We start from the raw sequence: 18,623 nt of genomic DNA on the forward strand, positions 1-18,623 counted from the left end.
CACGATGCGCCATTACTAGTTTTAAAAAAAATAAAACAAATTCTGATTTTTTTTTGAAAAAACTTAGTAATGGTGCAACAGTTGACAGTGCGCCATTACTAGTTTTAACTAGTCTAGTTTTAACTAGTAATGGCGCACTGTCCACTGGTGCGCCATTACTAGTTTTGAAAAAATAAATAAAAAAATTTGGAAAAAAAATTGAAAATAATTTACTAGTGGTGCACCGTGGATGTGGTGCGCCATTACTAGTTTAACTAGTAATGGCGCACTATCCACTGGTGCGCCATTACTAGTTTTGAAAAAAAATGAAAAAAAATTTGTTACTAATGGTGCACCGTGGATGTGGTGCACCATTAGTATTTGGACACTAATGGTGCACCAACACATGGTGCGCCATTAGTATATACTAATGGTGCACCACATGTCTGGTGCACCATTAGTGGCCATATCATCTATAGCCCTTTTCCTAGTAGTGGTGCGTCGTAAGACATAAAGTAAAAACAAACAATGGCAAATCATGTAGAAAAACATTTGGGCAATTCTGATGCAAAAGATTCTAGAACAAATAAGAAGTGCTTGTGTTTTGATGTTTGTGCTTTATGCTTAAGTTCAACCATGGAGTCTTCTAGATTATACATGTGGCGAAATCTGGTGGAATCTAGATGATATCCAACGGCCAGTAGTGCTCAAATTTGCCATCTTTGGACCATCGGATTTGCCTCATCCAACGACCATCTTTCAAAGTTAAAGTTACCCGCACATAATATAAAAAAATATAATATATATAGGGGTATTGATATAGATATGTGATGCAAAAGCCGCCCATCATCTCCAATTAGAATAGTGTGTCCATGCACGCATCGGTATCTCAAATTCAAATCAGTCTGACCTTGTTCAATGTGTATACATTACAACATGCTCGTTTCCAAACCACACCTCGTAGATCTCCATTATATTCATGCATGCATGGGTTTCAAACATCAGGATCTCTTATTCAAATATTTGAATTCAACTTTACATTGATTGTGACCTCACCTATTCAGCTATTCTTTTACACCCACACCAATAGCCTTATCTTTATAATTGTACCACTAACTTTCTCTCATGCATGCATGCACACACACTACCGGTCGGCATTATCCATCGCACGCATGCAATCTTTTTCTTCAGGTCGGTTTCCCATGAAGGCACACACCAACACACATCCCCCTCTCTATCATATTGGGCATTCTTTATCTCTCACGCGTGCATGCGCAACGATCGATGTTCCTCTATGTATGTGTGTATATAGCTAGATCTTTCATAGTTTTCCACACAAATCGATCAATCGATATATCTAGTGAGGTCTCACCATCTTTCCCACGTCCACATCGATCAATCTATATCTCTCTATATAGGATTAACATATATAGCTAATACACCCACATTAATTATCCAACGTCCCCCTCTCATCATCCATGCCTTCCTCTTCATCTCTCAGACGCGTGCAGAATGGCGAAGACAGGGGGCAGTAAGGGCCCTGCCCCCGTCCCCCTAACATCACTATATATCAAGGCTAATATGAATGTGATCATTAGACAATTGCTGCTAAAAATGGTTTAAGTTCATGAATTGACCCTCCTCGTAAAGGATTAGCAATGCTTGGCCCCCTAGCTCATTTATTTTTCATGGCTCCGCCACTGCGCGCATCAGCGCACGTGTTCACCCCCTCTCTCTAAATATCGATCTCCACTTGTGCATTCCTTCATAGTCTCCCTCCACTCGACCCCTTGCACCATCTTCTAGCCCACCCACTGGATTTTGCCACATGTACAATCTAGCAGACTCCTTGGTTGAACTTAAGCATAATGCACAAACCTAAAAACAACAGTGGTTCTCTTTTGTTCTAGATTCTTCCGTATCATAATCGCCCAAACTTTTTTTCTACTTGAATTGCCATTGTTTGTTTTTACTTTATGCTTTACAACGCACAATTCCATGAATCATAAAATATATTAAGGGCTTCTTTGATTCAAAGGATTCTCAAAGGAATTTTGGAGGATTCTAATCATTAGGAACTTTTCCTATCTTGGTTTTTTGATTCGTAGGATTGTAAACCATAGGAATTTTTCCATATGATTCATTTGCACTAGATTTCATAGGAAACATCCCATCCACTCAAACCTCTTTGAAAGAATTCTGCGTTTTTTCTATGCACAATCAAACACTCGTACAATCCTGTAGGATTCAAGACGACATTCCACTATAATCCCATGTTTTTCCTATTCCCGCGTTCTTAGCTTTTTTATAAAAACTAATTGATTTTGAATGAGATGAACTATAAGAATTAAACGAAGGGCTACATCAGGCATATATGACTCAGAGCTTACATGCTATAGTGTGGTCTTTATTCATAATTTGGTTGCAAAATCTGATGCGTGCAATGCACGTGTACCTTACTAGTATTTCAAGTTTATGCAAAACACGTAAACTAGAATACCAATGGCACGCTACATAGTGTCTCTCTTACAGTTCATGAAGCCACGTGGCACATGTGTAGGCTTTGTCGTGACCTCCTTGCGTGGATTGATCATAGTGACGTGCTGCTGGTTCCAGAAGAATGTACTCGTCCTCCCTGAGCCATACTGGCGGTACATGCACGAAGCGAAGATGTGCACGCACGCCATGCACGCACTCATTCCTCGCACGCACACGCGGGTACACGGGAGGACGCAATTTTGTACCAAGATCCACCACATGTGATAATTTGACGCGTGTAAAGTCATTCACTTCATTGATGGTCGATTAATACAGCGCATGCAAATTGAGTGGACGTGAGGGCGGAAGAAAGACATTATTACTCCACTATGCACATGCGAGTAGTTAAATCGTGGGTTGCTAGTAGTACTTCCATTGGTCTCCTTTGTATTTTGTGCCAATTTTTGACAGTAACATACTACTCAATATTTACGCATTTGAGCAGTGTAGTACTTGAAATTTATGTTCCGCTAAACTCATCGGGAGCCGTTTCGGGCCTCGAAACCAAAACCATCAATTAATCTTTACCTTGTTCCCATCACATTCGAAAGCCTGCTCACACCTACTAGTAGTACGTACCAAACCTGAACGTGTTCCCACTATGCAGGTATTAGTACTAGTGCTAGTACTTAGGTTATAAAAAGGGGAACTACCTAACCGGAAATCACTCTACCTTTCCTCCTCATAAGTGCTTCTTCTTCATCCGTCGTTGCCATGGCCGGTGAGCGGAGCTCTAGGTCGAGAACTACTCGTAACAAGGGAGCGCCAACCAAGGCTGCGGAAAAAAGAGAGAGGGCTCGCCGCCACGTAGAGACCTCAAAAGATCTCTCACGGGCAGGCGATGGCTCCCAGGAGCGCCCTAGCCACGGAGGCGAACATGTCGAGCCGGCGGAGCTGGAGTCGTTATCCCTCGACGGCATGCCCGATCAGCTCAATAAGCAGAAGGAGTTCATCCAAGGCTTGATGGAGTTGCTGAAGGAGAGCCTCGACGACATGCCCGCTGAGGTCAATCAGCAGGGGGAGTTGACCGCCGGCTTGGTGATGCTGCTGAAGAAGAGCATTGCCTCGGAGAAGAAGGCGACCGGCGAAATCCAGCGACTTCGGGAGGACAATGCGAAGCTCTGCCACGAGATCGACCTGTTGAAGGAGAAGAACGCCGGCTGGAAGAAGCTGCATGAGAATAGTAGTTCCTCGATGAAGATGCTGCAGGCCCTCACCATGGCACAGAAGAAGAGTTGGCGAAGCTCCGCATCGAGCACTTGGCTGCTGTCAAGGTACATAATATGGCCGTGGAACAGATGTTGAAGGCTCGCGTCGAGAAATGCCGCGTCATGGACACAATGATGAAGATGGCGGAGGAGACGCGCAAGGAGATGGAGGTCGTGCAGGTGATGAAGAAGAAGTTACGACTCCGCGGCGAATTAGATCATTTGGGGTGATAATCTTCCTTCTTCTTTTGCTCCTGTGTTTCATCTTTTTCTTCAGGTGTTTCGCCGCACGTGTCACATTCTCTGCGAGGCATGAATAGAACAATGTTTTTTAGGGAATGAATAGAACAATGCTAACAATGAGATGACTAGCAAATTAGATCATTTTTTATCGCCATATGGCACTGGGCTGCCGTGTTTCGTGCTCCTCCGTCGCAGTACTACTCCAGTGGAAAACTTGAGTATACCGCACGGTTCTTTGCTCCTCCTCGATCAAGTCGTCGGCGCATTTATACGAGCAGTCAAATCACAAGGCCCCGCCTTCCAGCAGTAACGAGCCGTCAAATCACAAAGGCCCTCGCCTCTCGTGAAACCGACCAAGCTAGACTGCCCCGCCCTCTAGCCTTTTAAAAAATGTATACTTTTGTACAACAGTAGTATCGATGGATTACGCCATGGAGCAAAACTTGAAATTAAAAAAAGGTGGTACATATAGAGAGCGCTCGTCGCCAAATTATGCATATAGTACTACTAAAAAGGCTAGTCACAATAATGGTGTCCAGCACAACCCACCCCTCAAATAAAACTAAGAGGGTGCTTGGATATGTTTTAGTCCCATGACTAAAAGTAGTGGGACTAAAACATGCTAGCCTCACCCATGCTTGGATCCAAATACTAAAAAAGGCTAAAATCAAGTTAATGAGCATTTATTATCCTCCAAACCCTCCAATCCAAAACTCGCATGTGTTAAAGGAGAGGAGTTAAATGAGTAGAGAGAGGACTAATCCACATTTTAGTAGGGGTACCGCTGACTAAAAAAATTAGTCTCAAGACTAGTTTTATCCCATCTTTAGTCAGGGGTGCTTGGATCCAAGCACCCTCTAAGCATCCTGGAATTCTTTTTAGCCTCTTAAAGAGACTATTTTTAGTCAGACTAAAATAAGTCCCTTGGATCCAAGCACCCTCTAAGCATCCTGGAATTCTTTGACAAAACTAAGCACCCTGAAATTCTTTGACAACTAAACTACTGGCTATATGATGTTGGCCATATATTTTGTACGTATATAATGTGAAGAAACGAGTGGTAGTACTATACCAACTAAAAGATGAAATGTAAGAAATACTAGTATGTACGTACTGAAGAGTTAAAGTAACGAGAAGAAACATGACATAGTTCTGCTGGGGGCTCAGCACAACACACCCCTCAAATTAAATTAAGCACACCTAAAATTAAACTTTGCAACTGTTCCGGTAGATACTGCATTAGAACCACCATGAGCAACGACACTACCACCTTACTCAGAGTCCTCGTCCACGTCCTCGACTTCTTCCTTGTCCCTCTTCCTCTTGGCCGATACTTCTTTGCTTCAACCACACACTTGGCTGTTGCTCTTCATCCAACCCTTGTAGATATTGAAGCAAAGGTTGCCATCCATTGCAGCATACTGGATGTGGTCTATATCTAGTACATTCCGCTGCCATGCATGATGATGAAACGTGTATGGAGGTTTCACCAGTTTACCATACGAAGGATGAACCATGGCTCCTGCCAGGGTCAGCATTGAAGGCTGATGAGAGGGCACCAGCCGATTCTTCTGGAGGTCGAAGGGGTTGCCTACAACAAGGCCTATCCAACCCAGGATTTCTTTGTCGTTACCAAAGTCTACAATAACAAATTTGACTAGGTTGCTCCTGAGGAAGTCCTTAAAATCCTGGGACTCAACATCGGCATGGCATATGTGGTAGACCAAGCATAAGTCATGCATGCAAACCTGGATCATGGCGGGCTTCTTCCTCTCTTCTTCCTTTAGATCCTTCTCTCGTCCCAGGACTGTGGTGTACTCAACATCTAGCCCAGCGACCCACTCATCATCTGAGTTTTCGAACATGCGTCTGAAGCGAGAAAGGCATCCTTTCACCGTCGCGGAAGAACGGGTGTAGATGACGTCGAACTCATCGCCGGTGATGGTTCTAACCTTGTACTCACCACAGATCATGGAGATTTGGGATGCCATGGATTTGGGAGGAGGGTTAGGATTAGTGGAACTGCCGTAATGTGAATGGACAGGACGACTAGGAGCGAACCGCCATAATATTGAAGGACGTGCGGGGATGAGTAGGAGCGAACTGCCAGCGTGCGAACGGCAGGGTAGTGGCTTTCCATTCTCCCATGATACGGGCTTCCGAGAGCCCTTGGATCTGAGATCGAACGGTTGCATGGCGTGATTCTAGACCTATGGGTGAATATCCTATCCTGGAGGGTTATTCTGCAAATTTTCACCAACTTAGCATGCGACCGTTTGATCTCACATCCAAGGGCTGCCAGCAGCCCGTATCATGGTCGCGCCTACCACGACCGTCGCGTCGCTCGCGTGGTCGCGCCCTTGGAGATTTAACACGGTGCGTTAGGCTATCTGATGTTGGCATGTCATACATAGTCATCACTTAGTCACTCATACTACAACAAGGTTGGCTATAAGTGTATTTTTTGTTACTCCTCTCTATCTCTTTCTTCGTACTCTAGGAAGAAACGGTGCTAGTAAGCGCGTGTATTTATTGCATTTGCCAAGGAGTGACCTCTTCCAATGAAATGGTGTTGCTAAGTTTGCTTCATTTAATTAGCTATAGACTCAAAATTGTCTTTTCACCTAGGTACACGCGCTTAGCACCGTTTCTTCCTTGGGTCACCAAACTAGTCTCTCTCTTCTTGATTAACTTGCCACATCAGACTTTATGCCTATGTGGCAAGCTTAAGCACCTGTAGGAGCAAGTAAAAGTAAGTACAATAGTGCACTTTACATGGCATTTTTGCATATGTGGAGGAAAGAGAGGCAAGGAAAAAGTGGAGAAGTGGGCTCTCATGCAAGAGCCAGCCTCTACTACATGGTGGAGCATTGGGAGAGGCACTTGTCTGGAGGTGGTCAAGAATCTGGGAGACTCACATCGGTCGTAGCGCCGCAGTTAAAATGATAATGGCAAGTCAAATCATGGGGCCCCACCTGTCCAGCAGTAACTTGCTGTCAAATCACACAGCCCTACGTTTGTAGCAGCCTACTTCCTCGTCTTCTCGCGTCTCTGTCGAGCCGACTAGGAGGAACTGCCCTGCCGCCTACCACGCAGGAAAAGCCCCGCCCTCGACTTTTAAATAGTATACAGTATACTAATTTTGTATACATGGATTGTGCCCGCGCCATGGAGCAAAGCGTCTAGAAAACGGAGGAGACACGGTGGTCTTGCAATAAAGAAGAGGGAGAGGCGACATGGTGGTTTTGGAATGGAGATGATGGAGAGGAGAGGAGGTGGTTTTGCAATGGAGAAGAGGGAGAGGAGCGTGCGGCATCGATTTAGGATTGGACGAGAGGGCCGGCGCGCTCTGACTGGATCAAAATAAAAATCAATTTACCCTTCAATTAAGAAAGTGACCCCACTTTAACTAGTCTCCCTTTTATTCTGGGTCATAATTGACCATGATTTCCGCACATAAAATATATGTTATACGTTGTATACAAGGCCACTATCAAAATTACAATTTACAACTATACAAGGCCACTAACATTAATCGAGGCAAAATTGATGGCGTTTGCCTCGTACTAGCACCCGAGGACATTAATATCCCTTGTGTGCATGCGGGAGTGAGAAGGTTAGCTTGCATTCCCAACATTAATCAACCAATGAGGAGTAAGAGGGTTGGCTTGTTGTGCTTGGGAGAGAAAAACCACATTAATTAATACAACAATCAAGGTGACAAGCTAGCTAGCAACATTGACTTAAACATAGCATTGATTTTTACCTTGGTACCTGTAATATGAGTTTGTGGCCTTGTATAAAAAATGGAGGGAGTATAATTTGAAAGTACATTCAGATACGAACCAAACGGTACAATTTTTGGTGACATGCATTCATATTTTGCTTGTCAAATACAGTACGTGGTCAAACTTTGACCAAAATACACAAAACAACAAAAAATACTTCCAAGACCAGCGCCGCTCTTCCGCTCTTCTCCTCTTAAACCACCGTCGCTCCTCTCCTGTTCCAATCTAAATGCAGCGCCGCTCCTCTCCTCTTCCATTTCAAAACCACCGCCCCTCCTCTCCTGTTCCAGTACAAAACCAGCGTCGCTCCTCTCCCGTTCTAATCCAAAACTAGCGCTGCTCCTCTCCTCTTCCATTCAAAAACCACCGCCGGCGAGTGAAGGTGCTGTGGAGAAGTAGATCGATGGAGGAGTACAAGCGATACGTGAGGATCGCAGACGGCGACCCTGTGAAGCTAGCTAGGATGTTGGAGATACAGTCTTGGTTTGACAACAAGGACCAACTAGAGACGACGATACTCCCGGAGGGAGTCGCATCGGAGTACATAGAGCTGCTCCTCTGGGCCATGGAGCAAACAGATTCACCGAATCCGATCGTGAGGGAGCGGTGGTGGGAGTATCGATCCCAGATGGAGCATCCACCAGAGATTAAAGGATCGAGCATCTACAGGGTGCCGTTTGTGAGGGTGTCTGTCGGCGTTCTAGGAACGGGGGTCCCCAGACTTGCCTGCCTGCGGCCTGCGGCGTGGCTCAAAGGGGGGCCCAGTACGGCCTATCTTCATCAACACAGACCCAAGACCCTCGTGAGGGGCCAAGCCTCGCGGGGCGGACGACACGGAGCTTCCTCAGGCACGGCCTCACCAGGCTGGTTCGTGAGGAGGCAGAGAAATCAAGGCGGGGTACCTCACGAGGTGCCCGTGACGCAAGCCATGACGACCAAGGGTGCCAAGCGGGCGCCAGCCTGCGCAGTGTACTCCTTTCCCCTTTGGTGCAAAGGGGGCAAGCGCAGCCGCGGGGCACCAAGGCATCAGGAAAAGGTTGCCATTTCGGTGCAACAAGACCAAGACCAGGAGGACTGCAAGACGGAGGTCATCGTGGAGCCCAAGACGGCGTCACCACCAGAGCTTTGTGCAGGCGAGGACCAACTTTAGTCAGGATAAGTGTACCAGATGTTCCCCTTCAAAATGGCCAATTGTTGGCGCCCTTCCCGCTCAATATTTGGGAAGAGGCCCAGGGCCTTTGCATATAAATAGGACCAGCCACCCACAAGATTAAGGAGGGTTCAAGATCATAGAGGTTAGAGATAAGGGAGGTTCGAGATCGAGGGGGATCGGATCAAAATCAGAGAGAGAGAAGGGTGACTGAACTCCTCCCAGCAGTTCATCGCCCCAGCCAAGAACAGACCCTTGCGAGGCTGTTCTTCCTTGTATTGTTCATCATCATCAGCCCAAGAGGCAATCCACCACACCACACACTAGAGTAGGGTATTACACCACAACGGTGGCCCGAACCAGTATAAACCCTGTGTCTCTTGTGTTGTTCTTTCCATAGCTTAGATCTTAGCGAGGCGGAGGGGTGCCGGGTAGGTAGAAGGCGAAATCTCCGCGCGCACCCCAGTGTTCGAACCTCAAGGGTCTGCCGGAACCCGAAATCCGACATTTGGCGCGCCAGGTAGGGGTGCGCCGGAATTCGTCTTCCACCACCCCGTTCTCCTCCGACCATCGCGTCCATGTCTGACGCTCGTCGGGCCCGCGCCGAGCGCCGGGCCGCTCTCGCTTCCCACGTCACCCAGATGGCTCCTGTCGACAGGCGTCCTCACCGTTCCTCGTCACCTGCCGTCAACGCTGCCACCGGCCCGGCGGGGGACGAGTAGCAAGCATCGTCTCAGCATCCGTCAGTGCGGCAAGACGGCCGCACCGCTACTCCCTCGCTCACCCCAGCTGGTTCTTCGTCCCGCGCGCTCCGCGCACCCATGGAGGCTCGAGCTGCGCTCATCGCGGCAAACGAGCTCCTGCGCTGCCGTCCTGTCGACGACGTCTACGAAGAATGGCTCGACCGCGTCGCCGAGCTCGTTCGCGCCGTAGGGGGCTCTCCTGCGCCGTCGGCTCCGGCGGCGCCCCGGCCGCCTCCTCCTCAAGAAGGCGCCATGGCTCCAAGGCGCGTGGCCCCTGGGCAGAACCCGCTCCGTCAGGTGCCAGCGCGGCAAGAGCAGAGCTGCCAAGAAGTCCCTCGCCCGCAAGAAGCTGGCCGGGCGCTCCCTGCTCCAGCACGTCGCGACCATGCTCCTGCTCCCGCACGTCAAGACCCTGCGCTGCTCCCAGCTGCAACGCGTGGGGACATACAAGACCAAGCTCTCCATCACCCAAGGCCTCCCGTGGCCACAGCAGGCTGCCGCGCCTTCACCACCGAGCTACGCAGCGTCGCGTGGCATGGCAAGTTCAAGCCAGACCTGCCTCGTCGTTACGACGGCACGACCGACCCTGCGGAGTTCCTCCAGCTCTATGAGCTGGGCATCGAAGCTGCCAACGGAGACGAGAAGGTCATGGCGAACTGGTTTCCCATGGCGCTCAAGGATGGGGCCCGCACCTGGCTCCTGAACCTGGCTCCAGGCACGATCTCCTCCTGGGCCGAGATGCGCACCCGCTTCATCGCCAACTTCCAAGGTACTCGCGACCGGCCACCCGCCGTGAGCGACATGCGCCGTATCAAGCAACAACCCGGGGAGACCCTGCAGAAGTACATCCAGCGCTTCGACAATGCACGCCTCAAGGTTCCCAAGGTGACTGAGGAGGCCATCATCTCAGCCTTCTCCGACGGCGTGCGTGATGTCAAGATGAAGGAGGAGCTGGCGATGCATGAAGACCTGTGCACTTCAGTGGAGCTATTCAACTTGGCAACCAAGTGCGCCAGGGCTGAGGAAGGGCGTCTCTCCCTCCTCGAGCTGCCTGCCGCAGACCCAGAAGAGAAGAAGCCCAAGGCCAAGGATGTGAAGCGCAAGGGGGCTGCCGTGCTTGCGGCAGAACCAGACACCAAGCGGGGCAGAGATCAGCCTGAACCTTCCAAGGGCAGTCGGTACTGTGTGTACCACGACCTCCACACCCACAGCACCAACGAATGTCAAGAGCTCCGAGCCGTGCGAGAAGGAAGGATCGGCCGTCGCCCCGACCGCGGTGACCGGGGCTACGGTCGAGGAGGAGGAAGGAACGCAAGACGCTGGGAAGACCGTGGCCCGCGCCAAGGGTGGCGCGATCAACCTCGTGAGGGTCGCTGGCAAGATCCGCCTCGCGAGGGAGACTGGAGGAATCAGCCTCGCGAGGATCGCCCGCAAGGCAACGCAGGCCTCCCTCCGCTGCCACCACAGCCAAGGAGAAACAAGGACCGCCACCAGGACGAGGGGGCTGGGGGCTTCTAGGAGCCGCGCGCGATCGCCTACATCCTGGGCGGGGCTCAAGCCCCAGCCTCTCAACGCATCTTCAAGCAGTTAGCCCGCGAAGTGAGTGCCGTTCTCCCCAAGCTCGAAGCCAAGCGCCCTCTCAGGTGGTCGGCGTGCGCCATCACGTTCAGCTCAGCAGATCAGCTCAAGTGTGCGGCTACAGCCGGAGTCCTCCCGATGCTTTGTTCCCCAATCATCAGCAACATGGTGGTCACCAGGACCCTCATCGATGGCGGGGCAGGGCTCAATGTCCTGTCCCTGGAAACATTCAACAATCTCCACGTGCCCTACAGCCAGCTTCAGCCAACCAAGCCTTTCTCCGAAGTCACCGTCGGCTCCACGGTCCCGATTGGGCAGGTCCGCCTCCCTGTCACCTTTGGGGCACGCGACAACTACCGCACGAGCTCATCGACTTCGGTGTCGCTCACATTCGCCTGCCGTACAACGCCATCCTTGGGTACCCAGCGCTGGCCAAGTTCATGGCCGTAACTCACCACGGCTACAACGTCCTCAAGATGCCAGGAAGTGGCGGAGTCATCATGGTGCCCTGTGAAGAAAAGGACGCCGTGTGTTCCCTGGAACGGGCCTTTCAGGCCGCGTCACTGGAAGACCCGGATCGCGGAAGCAGGAGGCTTCCCGAGACCGGCCCCAAGAAGAAGAAGACATCGTCCGGCCCGGCCCCTTAGGAGGCAGGCCCCTCTGGGCCCGCGCCTGCCCAGGGGGAACCTCCTTCCATCGCATAGGAAAGCGCGCCCGGCGCCCTCCTTAGGCAGGGCTCAGGGGCTCTCCCTTGGAGGGCCACCGACCTGGCTAGGGTCACGAGGGAGGCGCTTGGGCACCACATGGAGGCGTGTTTCGAAGCACATTTTCCTCAAGAAGGAGTAAGGCAAGGAGAGCCAGACCCTCAGGAGTTCGTCAGCAAGGCTATTCAGGAGCTATAGGAGTCAAGAGTCATGAAAGGCGGCCGCCGCCTACCAGCAGTGGCTCCCCATCCAGGCGAGGATGGTGGGCTGCGCGTCTGCATCGACATACCAGGGCTCAATCGAGTCACCTCTCTGGAGCGCCTCTGGCCCTCGCGAGTGGGGCGCTCCGGAGGCCCACCCCACAGCTATGTTCGCATGCCTTACGGCTTGCCGAACGCGGCTGACACATACCAGCGCCTCATGAGGGGCATCATGGAGGCACAAGAGGCCAGGCGTTCCGCAGCCCTGGCAGAGATGGAGATGGTCCGCGAGGAGCCACCAGCGCCTCCGGAGCCTCCCGAGGCCCCTAGGCCTAGGGGCTCGTGAGGATCGGCTTCCGCAGCCCACCGAGTCCGCTACACCAACAGTCCTTCGTCCTCAACATCATCAGGTGACATCTTTCAAGTTTCATTTCCAGCTGGGAGCGCCCCCCAGGGCTGCATTATTCCCAGGCCGCGTGGGTCCGTCCCTGCGACATGTATCCCTTTTATTCCATGTTGTTAGCTTACTTTGTTGGGGGCGCCCCTTGGGCTGCATCATCCCCAAGTCGCTCGGGCCAGACCCAGTGGCATGTATCCCTTTTGTGTTTATTTCCGGTTATGCGTTCGACCCACCATGCTTGATTATTTGATGCCGGTCCACGGCACCTCTTCTTCTCCATGCCGACCACTTGCACGTTAAAGGAGGGGGTACCTGAGCATCGCGACTTAGGGCTCTTACTGGCTCTCCAGCCCTCACCCTCTGGCCTTGTCCACGGCATCGTGACCTGGCATACCAGCGACGGCTGAGACCAGCTCGAGGGTCGGGACCCGAGGATGTAGAGTGTCGGCATCTAACCAAATTTGCAGGGACACATCACCAGATAAGGCCTAGTGCCAGGCGCAACCCGCCTAGAGGTATGGCCCCGTGAGTCCCGCGCTGGCTCACGGTTGCCTAGATACACCTCGCCAGGCCCTAACGTTCCAGCCACGTGTCAGGGCGGGGCTGTACACGCCCCGGGGGCTCCTCCCGGAGGGGGCCCCTCCCACGTACCAGTGGAAGCACCATGCTCCGCGCGGGCTGACGACACTTCGGAGGAGCGTCTATGCCCGTACACATACGAAAGCGCTATGCTCCGCGCTGGTGATAAACAACTGAGGGTGGCCCCCGGGCCGCATCAACCTCAGGGAGCCCAGAGCTCAGTGTCTAGCCTCATCATAACGCCTCCCCTCGGGAGTACCGCGTGAGGGGGCTGGGCACGGGGGCTGCGCCTAGGTCACGCCCAGACGCACGCCACCCAGCCAGGCCCCCCGGGCCTGGTTCGTCGCGCGTCTCTCCCCGAGCGGAGCCAACGTACGAAGGCTGTTTGAGCGTCAAGGGGGACTCCTAAGCATTGCGACTCAGGAGCCTAACTGGTCACGTAGCCCCTCACCCCTTAGTTCCGAAAGGCTAACGGCGGTTGAGGTATGCGCGCGGCCGGGCTCTGCAGACGTAGAACGGTAGATCCACCCACATCATACCTCCCTACTTGCTATTCGTGCGCCAAGGGGGACTCCTGAGCATCGCGACTCAGGAGCCTAACTTGTCACGTAGCCCCTCACTCCTTGGTCTCGTCCTGGTTTCCGATCGGGACTAACGCTGGGTGAGGTATGCGTGGGGCCGGGCTCTGCCGGCGTAGAACATAAGCAAGTAGGAAGGAAAAGCGCAAATTTCAAGGAATTCAAAAGCAAATATTACAGTCCACACTGTTATCTCAATACCAAACGCAAGTTTAAACGCCTCCCCGAGGCATGATACATGTGCAGGAATTAAAGGTAGGACAGGAGCCACAATGGAGTCACTTGTCGGTGTGGAGCAGCGCGGAGTGGGTTCGCCTCATGGAGCAGTGGGGTCGGCAGCGCCTTGCTTTGGCTTGGTGCTGAAGGCCCGGAACTTCCCCAGCAGAGCCTCCGCGCGACCCTTCACGGCCTCGGCAGCGGCAGCGACACGCTCGCCGCTTACTGGCTCCAGCAGGCTGTCGAGGTCGACGCCAGGATCGTGAAGGTAGATGTGGGTGAGGACCTGCGTCAGCGCTGCAGAAGACAGGACACGCGCCTCAGCCTCGGCCGTGGGGCCAAGGCCAAGGGCGACATCTTCAAGAGCACGAACCAGGAAGGGAAGCAGCTTGGCGGGGCCGTCCTCGGCGCCAGCCAGCGGGCTCTCCAGGCCGCTGTCGTAAAGCATCCTCAGCGAGGAGAGAGCATTCGCCTCCATCTCTGTGAAGGCCACGCGGTCCTTGGCAAGAACCAGGGCCTTGTCGTCTAGCTCGGCCTTCCTCACCCCCAACTCCTGCTCCAGCGCGCCTAGGCGGTCGCGGCGCTTCCTGAGCTTGACCTCCCTCTCCTTGACGGCCGCCTCGCGAGCCTTTGCGCCTTCTTCCTACTCTTGGCGAAGGCGGACCTCTTTCGCGAGCTAGTCCCGCAGGCCTTACAGCTCGTCCTCCAGCGCCTTGCAGCGACCACGGATGTCGACCACCTCCCCCAGGGTTGCGTCACGAGCAGCCTTCGCCTCAAGGACGGCCTGCTTCTCCTCATCGCAAGCCGTCGAGGCCTGGACCAGCGCCGCCCGAATCGAAGCGTCAGAGCGAATCCATCCTACAGCCAGCTCCAAACGCCCGGCCACCAAGCGAGGGTCGGCGCCAAGAAGATCCTGCCGCAGCCGGTCCAGCTCAGCAGCAGCACGATCTAGAACGGCAAGGAGTCAGAGAGACAGCAGTCGGTGGAGTAGAAGGAGAAGGCGGCAGCGCGGCCACAGCATCCTGAGGCGGAGTCTGCTGCACCCCAACGGTTGTAGTGGCGGCGGTAGGCAAAGGCACCTCGGGAGTCACTTGGGCCATGGGGGCTGAGCTCGCCCCAGCCGGCTCAGTCAGGCCTCGCGAGGACGACCGGGCAGGAGAAGCCCGTGCGTCGCGGTCACCCTCCTTCGCGGGCAGAGGCGCTGCCACGGATGGAACCTCAGGAGATCCCTTCGGCTTCTTTGCTGCGGGCGCCAGCCTATCCAAGAGATGCGGACGTCAAGCCTCAGAAGCAGAACAAGAAATAAAGACAAGAATCAAGCGCTTACGGGTCATCACCAGTGAGCTCAAGCTGCCTCCGGCCAAATTTGAAGCCCGAAAGCCGGCTAGAAGGGTCAACCTCGGGAAGCTTGGAAGCGGAAGGTGCGTCTGCGGTCCGCCTCGGGGCCGGGGCAGACCCGCGGGAGATCAGCCCGGTCCTGTCCTTCTTCGGGATCAGGGGCAAGCTCCCGCCGTCCTGCTCGTCATCATCCTCCTCGTCATCGCTCGGAGAGAGGCGGAGAACGCGGGACCTGCGCCGGGGGAGGGGAGCCCTCGACTCTCCGTCAGTCGCCTCGGAGTCAGGCCCTTTTTCCCGCTCCCCTCCTTCCTCCTCTTCGCTGGAGTCGTCGGAGGGCATGTCCACTGGTTCCTCGGGAGTTTCCATGGGCACTGGCCCGTCCCCGTTGAAGACGGGCATGGACTCCACTACCTGCTCCCAGTCGTCGCGGAGGAACAAGGGCATAGGAGCGCCCTCCAACCACGCCACATCGCCCCTGACCAGAGATTGGAGGACCGTAGCCAGATCTCCGTCGGCCAAGGCCGCGGGGCTCAGATGGGGCCTCCACATCGGAAGTGAGTACTGCCGAAGCGGAGCTAGCTGGTGCTCCAGGAATTCCCTCAGCAGCGACGCGCCGGTCAGCTTCGCCGCCGCCATGTTGGCCGGCCTCAGATCCGCGTCCATCTTCTCCAACACCAGCTTCGCGCGGGGGTCCGCGAGCTCCACTCGTCCCCAATCACTAGAGCTCGTGGGTTGCTCCGTGGGCAAGATCAGCCGAGGGTGGATGCGCCCAGCATCCGCCAAGACCCACTTGCTCCTGAAGCCCTCAGTCCTTTTCCCGGGGTTCGAAATGGCAATGGCACCACCATACGCGATGAAGCCAGCGCACGCGGAAGCAGGACCGTGAGAGGTCCGGAGGTAGAAGTAGTGGCGCAGCAAGGCCACTGAGGGCTGCACCCCTACGTGAGCCTCGCAGTAATAGGCGAAGATTGCCAGGAGAAGGACGGAGTTGGGGTGGAGATGCAGAGCCTGTAGCTTATAAAGGCGGAGGACAGAGAAGAAGAACTCGGAGATGGGAGGCACCAGGCCAGCAACAATGGCGCTTACGAAGAACAGATAGAAGGTGCTCCCTTGACCCTCAGGGGTGGCGGAGCCGGCCTTGAACACCTTCGCCCCGTCGATGCCCCGCGCCGCCGCCATCCGGCGCAACCGGGCGAGGCTCACCTCCGACACGTTCGACGAGTCCGGGGCAGACGAGTACCAAGCTACGGCCGAGGACTGACGAGGCGCCATGGCTTCCTAGGTCACGCGATCGGAGTGGATCTGGAAATTTTGGAGGAAGGAAGGAGAGGCGCAAGAAAGGGGATCTGAGCAGCAACTGGAGAAGGCAAAAAGCAAAGCCTAGGCGGATGCCACTCCTTTATCAACTCGCGCGGTTGGTAAGGCGCTCACGTCCAATCAACCGCCACGCGGCACCCAAGGCCGCAGGCTGATAGGGCCCATGGCGCTTCGCTCTTGCCCTTCCGCCTCCCTACACGGCCAAGTCCGGGCGCGCCTTGGGCCCGGGGGCTACTGTCGGCATTCTGGGAAGGGGGGTCCCCAGACTGGCCGCAGGCAGGCTCAAAGGGGGGCCTAGCACGACCCATCTTCATCAACACAGACCCAAGACCCTCGCGAGGGGCCAAGCCTCGCGGGGCGGACGACACGGAGCTTCCTCAGGCACGGCCTCACCAGGCTGGTTCGCGAGGAGGCGGAGAAATCAAGGCGGGGTACCTCACGAGGTGCCCGTGACGCAAGCCATGACGACCAAGGGCGCCAGCCCACGCAGTGTACTCCTTTCCCCTTTGGTGCAAAGGGGCAAGCGCAGCCACGGGGTACCGAGGCATCAGGCAAAGGTTGCCATTTCGATGCAACAAGACCAAGACCAGGAGGACTGCAAGATGGAGGTCATCGTGGAGCCCAAGACAACGTCACCACCAGAGCTTTGTGCAGGCGAGGACCAACTTTAGTCAGGATAAGTGTACCAGATGTTCCCCTTCAAAATGGCCAATTGTTGGCGCCCTTCCCGCTCAATATTTGGGAAGAGGCCCAGGGCCGTTGCATATAAATAGGACCAACCACCCACAAGATTAAGGAGGGTTCAAGATCAGAGAGGTTAGAGATAAGGGAGGTTCGAGATCGAGGGGGATCGGTTCGAAATCAAAGAGAGAGAAGGGTGACTGAACTCCTCCCAGCAGTTCATCGCCCCAGCCAAGAACAGACCCTCACGAGGCTGTTCTTCCTTGTATTGTTCATCATCATCAGCCCAAGAGGCAATCCACCACACCACACACTGGAGTAGGGTATTACACCACAACGGTGGCCCGAACCAGTATAAACCCTGTGTCTCTTGTGTTGTTCTTTCCATAGCTTAGATCTTAGCGAGGGGAGGGGTGCAGGGTAGGTAGAAGGCGAAATCTCCACGCACACCCCAGTGTTCGAACCTCAAGGGTCTACTGGAACCCGAAATCCGACAGTGTCCTGCCAGAGCGAGCCGATAGAGTCTTCGTCGACCGAACCCAACTGCAAGAGGAGAAAAGCAGTTGGCCCGACGACGCTTCCCCGCCATCGTCTCCCTCGCCGTTCACATCGTCTCACGGGCCGGCTGTCTGCCGCCAAGGAATAGGAGGGGGCTGCCCCCTAGCCCAATAGTCGGGCAGGTTGTGAAATGTCAGGAGGAGCTTAGGGTTGTCAGTATTTGCAGGTTGTGAATTGTGTTTTGGGTTGTGTATTTTGAGAGTACTTTAAGATATGAATGTCTTTTTAATTTCAGATTTGCAGTATTGAGCATATGAAGTATTTTATGAAATATAGATATCTATTTTTAGCACTTAAAAAATGTAGTTTCGTAGGAGTATAAAAGTGTAGACAATGTGATTCTCAGAGAAGAAACTGCAAGTTTCAGTTTCAGATAAGAAACTGCAAGTTCAGTTTCAGATAAGAAACTGCAACTTTCAGAGGCAAAGCATTTATATTAACATGGCCTTTTCAAACAGGGTTAACATCTTGTTGGAAGTTTTATTCATGGTCGAAAATGGAACTACCAGCGAGTTAACATCATGACGATCAACATTCATGCATAGCACATCTTCATATGATGCACAGTCAAAATGCCCACACAATGTCGACTGTGCGAAACACAGAGAAAACGAGGGACGAAGTTTTGGCAAGTGTTGGACGTGGTTTTGGGCTGCCCCGTCTAGGCTTTCATTTTTAACATGCGCATCCCACGACCTCGGATGGGAGGTCCATAGGCCTGTTTGTATTTTCTTAGGGCCGTCATGTATCGACCGGCCTATGGACCTCCCATCCGAGGTTTTATTTTTGGCAGCCCAATTTATGTATTTTTTTGAAGAAAACGCA

Source organism: Triticum dicoccoides, chromosome 4A, assembly GCF_002162155.2.
Source record: "Triticum dicoccoides isolate Atlit2015 ecotype Zavitan chromosome 4A, WEW_v2.0, whole genome shotgun sequence".
Classification (NCBI taxonomy): Eukaryota; Viridiplantae; Streptophyta; class Magnoliopsida; order Poales; family Poaceae; genus Triticum; species Triticum dicoccoides.